Source organism: Balaenoptera borealis (genome assembly GCF_965194805.1).
Source record: "Balaenoptera borealis genome assembly, chromosome: 18".
Classification (NCBI taxonomy): Eukaryota; Metazoa; Chordata; class Mammalia; order Artiodactyla; family Balaenopteridae; genus Balaenoptera; species Balaenoptera borealis.
The window spans coordinates 53,050,072-53,062,622 of NC_138877.1; the positions used below are offsets into that span (position 1 = coordinate 53,050,072).

Below are 12,551 nucleotides of genomic sequence, written 5' to 3' on the forward strand. Positions count from 1 at the left end.
TGAAAACTACACCATGGGAAACATGGAGTGGAAATTTGGAAGTCACTAAGTCCCCAGATAACTGTGGAGCCACCAAAACAGCCCTGAGCTTCGTTCCTTCAGTTTTTACACTGAAGGTAAAGAAAGTAATAAAGAAAGTAATAAACATCTGTCTTCTTTCAATCACAATTATTTGGAGTTTCTGTTATAACTAGCCAATCCTAAAAACAACCAGGAATTATGTCATTTAACTCTCTACCTCCAAGCCAAAATATAACTAAGCCATAAATATATATATATATGGATGTCTATCTACCCTAAGAATAAAATTCAGTATCACTTTTTTCATATAGTAATAGGAAATAGGTAAGGAAAACCTTTTCGTCTGAACTTGGTACCACTTATTTCCATGACTGGACTCAAGACTTGTGGAAATGATATTTTTAGTAAAAAGATTTTATAAGTCAGAGAAATGGTTTCAGTGGTGTTAGAATAAGCATAATCACATGCTTCATGGAAAACAGAAATCTTGGAGGTTCTTGGACACATTGAAACATGGTGGAAAATAAATCAGTCTTTACCAGAATTTTCCTCTGTTCACTGGAGATGTTCTCATCAACTGTCCATCCTGTTTGTTTTTTACCATAAACTTTGCTTCCATTTCAGAGCCAAGGTTGACCATCTGGAGCAAGTTACGTAATCTCTATAAGCCTCAATTTCCTTGTAGGTAAAAATGGGACTACTTTGCAGGATTGCAATAACCATTCAATGAGATTAGGCTGTTGTAGAGTGCCTGCCACAATGTAAGAGTTTAATAATGGGAAACTAACATTGGCTGTTAAGGATGAGATAGGCCTATTAAGGAACCAAGAAAAGAACTAATAGAGATTTTGAGACCACTAATAGAAGGCAGTTTGGAAGGTCAAGTTGAAGTTGTATAGTGATCCATTCTTACCAAAAGTTTGTTCCATACAAAATTTTAGCTTATGTGAAGCTTTTCCCATATAACTTTTCAGTCACCATGAGAATTTTATTTCCATATGATGTGAACCATGGGACGGTTCTTTTCTTTTAACTGAAGTATAGTTGATTTACAATATTGTGTTAATTTCAGGTGTACTGCAAAGTGATTTGGTTATACATATATATGTATATATCTATACTCCTTTCTGATTTTTTTCCATTCCTTGTTGGTTATCTATCTTACGTAGCATCTGTTAACAGCATGCCTCTGATAATCCCCTTCTCCCAATTTATCCCACCCCCCGCCTTGCCCTTTGGTAACCATAAATTTTTCTATGTCTGTGAGTCTGTTTCTGTTTTGTAAATAAGTTCATTTGTACTATTTTTTAGATTCCACATATAAGTGATATCATATGATATTTGTCTTTCTCTGGGACAGTTCTTTTGAAGGTCGTTAGGAAAAGAGTAATTGGGGGCTGAAGAAAGACGAGAATGGAGTGAAAGTTGCAGGGAGGGGCGGTGTGAGCAATGCAAGTTCGGGTACAATAGAGAAGGATTTAAGTGCTGGATCTTCGGCAAGAAGAGTTGAAGCATAGATGGAGAGAGCTAAGCAAAGTAGTTTGTGGGGTGACATTACTGTAGGAAGTGCTAAGCTCTCCAGCCCTTTCTGCCGGGGGTAAGTTTGAGAACTATCTACTCAGAGAGCTGCAGATTACTGAAAAGTTGTGGGTTTTTTTCATCTCAACCACCTAAATTATTCTGTGGGTCTGGGACTATTGTCAGACTCATGTGACTATCAACAGCTCTGGGTCAAAAAATCAGAAAGTCATTAACTTTTAAAATCAATCAAAGACCAGAAAGGTCAGATAAAAAGCCATCATAGTTGAGGTTTTACTCCTTGTCAGGTATTGTGCTCAGTGCATTAATATGCTTGTCTCATTTAAGCCATCCAAAAATCCTGCATCACTACTTCCTATTTTATGAGAAAAGTGAAGTCAATTTCTCACCCAAGATCTAATACTTAATAATATTGATATACTAGGGATTCTAATTTATTGGTGTGTTAACATTAAAATCCACAGTCTTTCCATGATGTCATGCTGCCAACCATCTTTACCACTGGTACCGTTTTTTCTTACTCATAAATTCTGGCTTTCCCCTCCCTGGTGTTTTCTTCATAGATGAAGGATAATATAAGTACTTTAACTATGATAACTTTCCATAAATATGAAGACAATTATGAAGCCTCTGCTCAATACATCTCCTCCTCTATACCATAACATTTCTCCTGAGAATCTATTTAAGACCCTTCTGACTTTCTTTTCTTCTACAAATGACATTTTGCAGTGATATCACTTTTGTAAAATTATGGTGACTCCAACTGGTATAAGATTTCAGTAAGTGCCAAGGGTAATGCTAGATAAAGTTCTATGCAGATCAGGAATCACTCTAATCTCTTTCACTTTGACATGTCAGAGATGTTCCCATAAACAGTTCCAGAATAAACAGTAAAGCAACTTCTATATAACCCAAGAGGAGAAGAAACCATGGCACATTTCCAGTAGTTCCAGACTGTGTAGAGGAGAGGAGATTGACTTTAGATTAGAAGTGCTTTTATGTAACTTTGAGCGCTGATTGAACTTGTTATTTCTGGACTCCAAGAAATGTCTTTATATCAGGGCAATGTTTTTATTATTGAATTTGTATAATATGTCCCAGAGCCTCAAAAAATAAACGGAGGCATTATCAATGTAAATAAATAGATAGCCTTAAGCGGTGATGCTTTGGGAAAGGATACCCAATGCAGATGTAGATTTGCTGGAAGGAAAGTAGGGTGCGTATCAGTGTCAGTTATCCCCAAGTCAACTTGCTGCTGTGGCAGAAGAGTACGCTGTCAAGGATTGTCTAATAAATAATTGTCTTCACTGAGGAAGGCGAATTCCCAGGTTCTCATCTTAACATCTAGTTTCCAATGAGAGGTAAGGACACCAAATGATTTGGCAAAAGCAAATAAACAGATTGCTTACTAGCAGAGGGAGAAGACCAGCTTGCATCCAAAGGGGACAATGTAGTAGATGTGCTATAGGAACAAAGCCTTCCTCTGGCTGGGGGTTGGTGCACAAACATTGGATCGTTGCCGGAACTGGCAGCAGAGGGTGTTGTGTCCTCTGCCAACACGTGTCCTGTTCCTTTGATAATGGTGTCCAGAATTCTTGATGAATAGTTGGGTAAATTTCCTAGGTTTCTGGGTGGAGACTCATATCAATAGAACAGTGACACCCTTGAAAGATAATACTGGCTTTAGTTAACAGAGGTGTCAGTGACAGCTTGTTACATAATCTTACATTTTAAAAAAATGAGCCAGATCAAATACCACAAAACTATATTTGTCATACCAGATAATGATTTTTTTAAAAAAAATTAAACTCTCCTTAAAATTATAGCAATTCAGTATGTGAAATGGGTTTGAACCAGGTAGTTATACTAAGCTAGCCCTGGTTTTAAACCTGCCAGACTGTCTTCAGTTGTGTCACTGGGCCTGATACACAAACACAGAGTAAAATTCTAAAACACTTTTGGTAATGGAAGAGGTGGGGATCTCAGAATCAAACACCAATATCATGTTGAATGGTTAGTAATACCTATTCTGACTCAATACAACAAAATGAAAAGGAGGATTGTTTTCAGTTAAATTAGTTGAGTTAAACTTATATATCTCCAATCATCTGAGTAATTTGGAATGGAACTTCCACTTGCAGCATGTACTGATCATGGGCCACAATGTCTGACGTGCAACTTGTACACGTAACATAAAAATTTAAATCCGTTTCATTTTTCAGCTTCTCTTATTGGGGTGAGGGGCTAGTCAGTTTGGGTTACCCCACTTTTCCAGGGTCATACCTATGTTCCAGGGACTTTAGAGGGGTACAAGACTGGCCTCTGCTAAGATATCCATCAGCGCATCTGGGCCTCAGTCATTGGCCCACGTGGTAGCCGCTGAGGCATCTCTTGTTCCCATGCTCAAGTCTCCTTCAGAAGTGGCATTCTCTATGCTTCTTCCAAGCCGGGCCAAGGGAACCACACTTTCTGCTGCTTCTGTGCTGAGGCATAGGAATTGTCATTTCCTTATGGTCCCATCTGCCTACACCAAACACACAGCCATCCCCTATCTTCCTGAGACCCAACCTCAGAGGCAGGGAATGGAGGTGGAGGAAGTACATGTCTTTCTGGGACCCCAAGGTTATCTCTGTTCATCTTGCTTCCTCCCATCCATCCTGTCTCCTTTCTCATCCAAATGAATCATTTTCTGTAGCAGGGGAGAGATCAACTGTCTTATAATATTCCTCACATTTGTTTTGTCCTTGCACAGAGTCCTGACTGTTGCTCAAGCACTGGGTTTCTCAACTGGTGCACTATTGACTTTGGGGGCTGGATATTTTGTTGGAGGGTATGGAGAGCTGCCCTGTTCACTGTAGGATGTTCAGTGGCATCCCTGGCCTCTACTCACAAGATGCCAGTAGCACCCGCAATTGTGGAAACTGAGAATTATCTCCAGACTTTGCCAAATGGCCCTGGTGCATTTGCCCTTTATGGAGAACTACTGCCTTAGGGGCATAGACTTTTGGAAACAAAAACCATTAAGATTCCCTGGAGATGATCCACATCGAAGAGGAGTGCTGGCAGAAGGGGCACCCAAAGGAGATGTGGGAAATTGGGAATTCGTATTTTAAATTTTTTGTATACGCTCTACTGGACATGCAGGAAAAGGAGACAGGAAAGTTAGGATAGCTTCACACAAACACTTCCATACTGAACATAGATACTTAAATGTTAGAAGAGTTTCATCTTTGTATTTTTTATGAAGTAATTGTTTTCTCCTTATCAGCACTGCTCTCATTTTCTAAAGGAAACTTAATATCATTGATGCAAACTGATACAAATAAAATAGATTTCAGAAGCATGGACATTAAAGTTGTACGTGATTGGTTCAAAATTTTTATTCTTCTAAAATTTATAAATTTCTTCTAATAAATGTTAATAAACAGAATGTTATATAGAACATCATCACAGCACTGTCTTAAATAGAAAAAAAATTCCACTAAATATAGACATATATTTATTTGTAAAATAAAAAATAAATATATATTTATATATTTATTTACTATTTACATATAGACATGTATGTAGAGCATTAACTATGCTTCACCTCTTGAGAAAGACCTAAAGCAAAAGTACTAAATTGTAAAGAATTCGATTTCTAAGATACTTTAAATTTCTGAACTTAAGGGAAAGCAAGTCACTTACCTTGTATTTCCCCATGACTGATCTATGATGGGCCAAATAGAAATGTCAAAGGCTGTTGACAGAACAAGAATAATGAGCATACATTTATGGCTTTTGTCAATAGCCCCAGAGATCAATTGCCCCATTGACCAAGGCCAAGTATTTCTTCCAAAGGGTGAATCTTGAAAAAAGTGGTTTCCAGATGCAGTTCATATCCAGGTGTTGCATTGGCCTTTTTGACACCCTTTCTGTCACCTTTCCACAGGCAAAGGAAATTTGAAAACCGACCAAAATCAACAAGCTTGCTTTCTTCCAGGCAGTGTTTAGTAAGCAATGGATTGATAAATGTTTTCATTCTTGTGGTCAGTGAAGGGTTTGGGAAACGGTGGGGCAGTTACTTAGGATGTTTGCACTGAACAAGTTAGACCCTCTCCCCCTAATAGTTTGATCATAAGGAAAGAACATAAACCATTTAATGTGGAGCAAACTTCTTCCATTTGAGGGTGACAGTCTCTAAATCGGCCACGTCTTTCATGTTGTGCTTAGGCTGGGAAGATTTCAAGTGCACTGGCATATAGTTATCCTAATGTGACAATTGTTTTACTTTGAAATTATTTTCCTCAAACACAGTACTGAAATCTGAGCTCCAAAGATGAAAATTGGAACCACAAGCTCTTCTGTGTATAATACTCGGTTCTCTAACACCAACTAAATTGTTTTATGTATTTTCAGGTTTTATTTTATTAAATTCTTAAAAATCTATATTCTTAAAAATTCTTAAAATCCATACTCATTTTTTCTCATAAATAAATATGAAAATATTTATATAATTGAAAATTAACTGAATTAAATGTTAGGAAATGCATACAAGAGAAAATGTCTCTCATCAGCAAACATGAAAAAGATTCAGTTCATTAGTAAACAATGAAATGCAAATAAAAACAAAACAAGACATAATTTTTTCCTGTCAAATTGGCAGAGATAAAAAATTTCAGAGTGCTCAATACTGGACATAGAGTATTGCTAGTGAGAAAGAGAAAAAAGGTGTTATAGCCTCTTTGGGAAATAATTTGACAACATGTAGAAAGGGTCTTTTAAATGTCCAAGGCTGAGACAAGTAATCCTAAACCTGGGAATCTATCCAAAAAAAAATCATCTTAAAAAAAAAAAAAAAAAAATCTTAAATACAGAGAGAGTTTTATGTACAAATGTACTCATTGTAGTACTATTTACAATAGGGAAAAAAGGGGGGGGGGAACAAAGTGTTTGACAATAAAGGAAATTTAAATAAATTGTGATACTTTATGAATGTGTATTTAGACATTAAATATGCTAATGAAATATTTGAATAATGGTAAACATTCGTTATAATATTTAGAAAAAGAAACACTGTAAAAATTATGTGTCAATTTTGTATCAAAATTATGTAAAAGTGATGCTTAGAAAAAAGACTAAAATACAGCCAGATAGTAAAACTTGTATTTGTAAGGTGAGAATATGGGTAAACATTTTAAAATTTTAGTTTTAAATTTTCCAAAAATTTTCCAAAAATGCTGTATTCATCTTTTTATTCTTTTATACTTGGAATAAAATAAATTTTATTTTCAAAAATGTATATATATTTTAAAACTTAAAATTACTCTGCAATACTAATCTTCACACACATAGTTCGTGAACTATGTTTTTCTTCCAAATGAAAACCTATAGAATCAAAACATTAGAAAATGACTCTAACCTCATACCCTAGTCCCCCTTTTTTCAGTTGGTCCAGCTTCAGCTGTCTTTGGTAAAATTGATTATCCTTTTTGAAATATTGATAAACGTAGGTCTCACAGCTTGTTCCAATTCTTATGTATTATTAGTCAGTTTTATTTCCAGGACATCATGTATCCAATTTCTCTGTTAGAGTTGCATGCTATTCTCTAAAACTACCAAAAAAACTAATTTTTGGTTATGGCTTGTCTTTCTTTCCTTATTTGCTTCCTAGTAGAATACCTATGTTGTAGCTTGAATTTTAAGACGCTCCCATTCCTTTGTTTGGTAAACAAAAAAGAATCATCACACCTGTAGGCCTTCCTTCTTTGCCCTTCTAATGTTATAAGTATACTGGGTGGTCGGCATGAGGGGTAATAGAGCTGGTGTTACACTAGCTATTTTCAGCCATCAATTATCACAAGATTCCTGGACTACACTATGGAAAAATTTCTAGGTCTTATGGTGTGTGTGTGTGTGTGTGTGTGTGTGTGTGTGTGTGTGTGTGTGTATGATGGGATATCAAAGGAGAAGTGGAAAATACAAAAAACCAAAAAAATAGTTTAACTTCAAGAATCTTAAATAGTATTTCAGTGGTTTTCTATGTGTGGTTCTGAACCAATAGCCTAACTTGTTAAGAATGAAATTCTCAGGCACCTCTGTGGACCTACTTGGATCGGAAGCTGGGCTTTTGTTTAGACCCTCCTGGTGATGCACACTCAAGTCTGAGAGCCGCAGCTTAAGAAGAGGGCCAGGCGCAGGGCAGGGAGGCGGCGGCTCGGGACGCGCTTCCCTCCGGTCACCCCGCCCCGCCCCGCCCCGGCGGGCAGCTCTCCGCCGGAACTCTCCCTCCCACCCCAGATGCTGCGTTTACCCCCCGAGCCGCCGGGAGCTGTTCTCTTTGCTGCCTGGGTGCCTCTGTCTCGGTCGTCGCGTGCCCAGGGGTCCATCCAGTGGCATTTTGAGTTTTGAAAGGTATTTTTGAATATAAGAAACACTTTACTACCCAGAAGGAATCTAGAAAGTGGAATTGGGGAATTTATGACATTGGAGGGACTATTGGTGTCCTTCAAAGCATACTAAGACTATTGCCCAGAAGAAATGATGTTTGGTTTTCGCAAGCCAAAGGTGTAGGGAAGTATAGAGGGCTGCTATACTTGCAGAGCTAAATCCTCCAGTTCTCGATTCGCTGACAGTTAACGCTATGAAAAGGACTTACAGAGCTGTTTTGGGTTACATGAGACTCGTTCAGGAGACATCTGTAATGCCGGTGTCCTGCTTGTGAAAAGATGGAAGAAATTGCCAGCTGGATCAAAAAAAAAACTGGAATCATGTGGTAGATGCAAGGGCAGGACCCAGTCTAAAGACTACACGGAAACCAAAGAAAGTGAAAACTCTATCTGGAAACAAGATAAAAAGCAACCAGATCAGTAAACTGCAGAAGGAATTTAAGTGTCACCATTCTGATGTTCACAGTACCACCTTAGGTGCCTCTCCAGCTCAATCTCCTTGTCATAGTAACCAGTCAGATGATGGCTCAGATACAGAGATGGCTTCTGGCTCTAACAGAACGCCAGTGTTTTCCTTTCTACATCTCACGTACTAGAAAAGACAGAAAATACGCTGTGGCACTATCTATAAAAGCCGTTTGGGGGAAGTCCTTGTTGACATACGTCTATTCAAGCCTTGCTGCAGCAATAAGAAAGCAGCTGCTGGGAAGCCGGTAGAGCAGCGGCCAGAGCCTCTGCCCATCTCCACTCAGGAGTGGTGACTGAGGTTTATGTAGAAGGGGAACAAAAAACGATTTAAATTTTGGAAAACAAAGCAACAAAATGACCCTCCTATTTTTTAACTTGGATACCTACTATTCTGCCAAAGGAAGATTTCTAGAGTAGTTTTGAGTGTGTTGTTTTCCCTCCAGTTCCACAAACTCTGAAGCCAGTATCTAGATTACTAAAAGAAAAAACGAAGTGTACATAATATTTAAGATGCTGAGTTATTTCATAGGAAAGCTGAATGCTGCTGTAAGATGCTCTTTAAGTCTTTTTTTAAAATCCCCTTCTAATGAATGAAATTAGGGGAATTTCAGGGGACAGAGATGAGATTTGTTGTATGACAAATGTATGTAGCTTTAGTCTTTCTACATTGAGAAGCAGTGGTTGGGACATTTTTTAAGATGGCTGGCTACACTTGTTTTCCTTCTTTATAATAAATTTGTCATAACTCAGTAAACACAGACTTGCCCCTAGAGATAGTTGTTAATAACTTTGAAATATTAAGGTGTTGCCAAGGTTCTGATGATTCAGACCTGTACTACTGAATATTAAGCAGGCCAGACTAAGCTCTCTAGTGTGAATATCTTGAAGGAGTAATTTCTAAATATACAGAGCTAACTTGACTGCATATGTTGCATCCTGTGTCACCTCCCTCCATATTGGTATTTGATAAAGTTTTTAATTTATATGACACTTCTAAAGCAGAATCAAAGTTCCTCTCAGGGAAATGTCAAATCTTTAGGATAAGCAATCATGTATGAATAGTACCAAAGCATTACCACTTGGTAGAGAACGCACTCTATTAAAAATGTTAAATTATCTGATAAATAAAATGTGCAAGTCTTCAGGATGGCACATGAAAAAAACAAAGGTTAATGCTTCTTGAGGCACATCTCTTAGAGGGCTTGCAAGTGTGTAAATAATTTGTTTATGTTACATGACTGGTGACTTCATTGAAAATCTGCACAATTCAGTTTTAGCTCTAGATTACTTCGGCTGACCTTTGTGAAGGTTTTATTTGAGTAGAATGGTTGTTTGACTTGTTTTAACCTATTAGGGTTTTGGGCTTTTGTTTTTGTTTTCATTCTATATTAAAGTAAAATTCAACTAAAAGAAAAGAGTTGTATGTTAATGCTGAGTGGGTTGCTTTTGGTTTGGTTTCTTTTAGTCAGGCTTTCTGAACATTGAGGTGTTAGATGATACATCCTAAACGTGGAGCTCTTCAATTCTAAAACCTTCATTAAAAGCCTTTTACTTGAACCCGCCCCCCGCAAAAAAAAACAAAAAAAAAGAAAGCCAGAGAGAACATCAAATAATATGCAAACTAATTTTGTACAGTACACTTCACATAGAGTTGAAGTTAGCCCAGGCACTTTTGGGAAATGATTGTTCTTGTTACGTGAAGCCTGGCTAGTTTTTCTTTTACCTTGGAAGTATTAACAATCCCCTTGTGAACCCTGCTTTTCCCCTTTCCTGTCTTCCGAAGCTGGCCTTTTGTGGTTAGATGCAGTGGGCCACGGCGCTGGGATCTGCCCAGGCAGCTGAGGCCCTTGGATTTCTTTTCCACGTGACTGGCCTAGGATGGCCTTCGTGACGGTAACTGTGCTATTATTTCCCACACTTCATGTTTAAAACACTTCAACCTGCTACAAACCAGACTTCCACGTTCCTTTGAGCAACATCCGGAGCAGATGTGTAGCTTCCACATGTACTCCTAGAAGTAAAGAATAGACAGGAAAACTTCTATCCCTTCCCCACATTTCAGTTTCACAAAAGTATTTCCCATTTAGAATATAAATCTCTATATAGATTTATTTGCTGGCTGTTTGCAGCCGTATCAAGCGTTCTTCGTTGATCATCATTCTGGAAATGTCCAGAAAAAGAACCTATAATTGTTATTCTGGATCTGTAAAATAGCATGTCTTCCAACCATTCTGTGTCTTCATTTCCATATTTATGTTCCAGAAATCACGATCAATTTCCCAAATTCTAAACTTACTCAAATTCTTTTATACCTGGGCACTGTTCCCAATGAATTATTTATTATACTTTCCTTTTCATATAGTTTTTGCAGGATATTTTCTTAGCTTTACCCATTTGTCTTACTCCAGCAGTCAGGATGGGTTCAACCGGTAGATAAGAAAGGTAATATGATTTAGAGGATGGTAAATGGCTTTCTTGCAAAATGTCTCCTTTACGAGGTATGAAGTAAGGCCTGTGTTTTCATTGGCCTGTCACATTTTCCAGGCCTGATCTCTCTCCCACACCCCTGCCTGATATTTTCAACTCCTTGCTTGGTGTCATTCAACTGTCGACTGAAAAAAATGCACAATGTGAGAGTTGTGAGTTAAGTTTTATTTGGGACAAAATGAGGACTATAGCCCGAGAGATGGCATTTCAGATAGCTCTGAGAAACTGCTCTAAAGAAGTAGGGGGGAAGGTTAGTATATATGTGATGCTGAAGGGGGAGTACATGCAATCAAACACACATTTTTTGCAGAAGGTTTCTGCTAGTCACAAGGAGCAGTCGTCACCATGAAGGATTTTAGTGCTTTTCTAGATATGAGGAGATGCAAGAATTGGGCTCATAAAATCATGTCCTGAAAATATCTATCTGAAGACCTGTTCTGCCAGTTTTTTCCAGAGCACAGAGTGCCTCATGTCTGATCTCCACCCTGAACTCCTTTCAGGGGGTGTTGAAGGTCAGCAGCTGCAGTGGCTCATAATTTAAACCTTGTAGAGGTAGATGGCAAGTGCCAATGGCAAGTGCCAATTTGTGGGTGACACAACCTTCTAACATGTTCTCTAATTCTATAGCAGTGCTTCTCAAACTTTTCTGTGCATCCCTTGTAAGCTTTTTTTTTTATAGTTTTTTTAAAAATTTATTTATTTAATTAATTTATTTTTGGCTGCGTTGAGTCTTCCATGCTGTGCGCGGGCTTTCTCTAGTTGCAGCGAGAGGGGGCTACTCTTCATTGTGGTGTGCAGGCTTCTTATTGCGGTGGCTTCTCTTGCTGCAGAGCACGGGCTCTAGGCGCGTGGGCTTCAGTAGTTGTGGCATGCAGGCTCAGTAGTTGTGGCTCACAGGTTCTAGAGCACAGGCTCAGTAGTTGTGGTACACGGGCTTAGTTGCTCCGCGGCATGTGGGATCTTCCTGGACAAGGGCTGGAACCCACGTCCCCTGCATTGGCAGGCGGATTCTTAACCACTGCGCCACCAGGGAAGTCCATCCTTGTAAGCTTTTTAAAACACAGACTGTTGGGCCCATGGCCATCCATTCTGCTTCAGCAGGCCCTGAATAGGTTGGAGAAGTTGCATTTCTAACAAGCTCATGGGTGTTGCTAATGCTGCAGTTCTGAAGACAACACTTTGAGATCCTTCATTTGCTCAATTGTTCTGTGATTTACCTTTAATTTTTATGTGTGAGGCTGTCACTATTGATGTTCTAGACACCAACAACCATTTTCCCTTAATAAGAGATCCTAATTGTATTGAGGGACCACGAAAGCCTCTTGCTTCAGGAAAACCTGCCTTCAATTCCAGTCCTAGGATGAGAATTTTAATAAGTTTAAGATAATTTAGTTAATAGTTGAAATTCATAATAATCCCATTCCCCTGTGAATGACTTAGTATAATACATGAATAAAGTCAGCTAGGAGGCTTCTTAGGAAGATTTCTTTTCTCTCAAAAAGATACATCTGGAAGAGATGAACCCTTTTTCTGGATCTGGAATGATAGGGTATGCTAGTAATAGTGCTACATCTAGCTCTGCACCATCAAGAGAGCTTGAGAACAGTA

General features: G+C 38.4%; 1 protein-coding gene and 1 pseudogene across 3 annotated transcripts in view; both read left to right on the plus strand.

Annotated features, from left to right (window-relative positions):
* LOC309615920 (uncharacterized protein) overlaps positions 1-12,551 on the plus strand; it is a 402,693-nt gene that overhangs the window by 348,535 nt on the left and 41,607 nt on the right. The window lies entirely within an intron of this gene.
* Positions 7,905-12,400, plus strand: LOC309615518 (SIN3-HDAC complex-associated factor pseudogene; annotated as a pseudogene). The gene has a single exon. The product of its transcript is annotated as an SIN3-HDAC complex-associated factor pseudogene (transcript).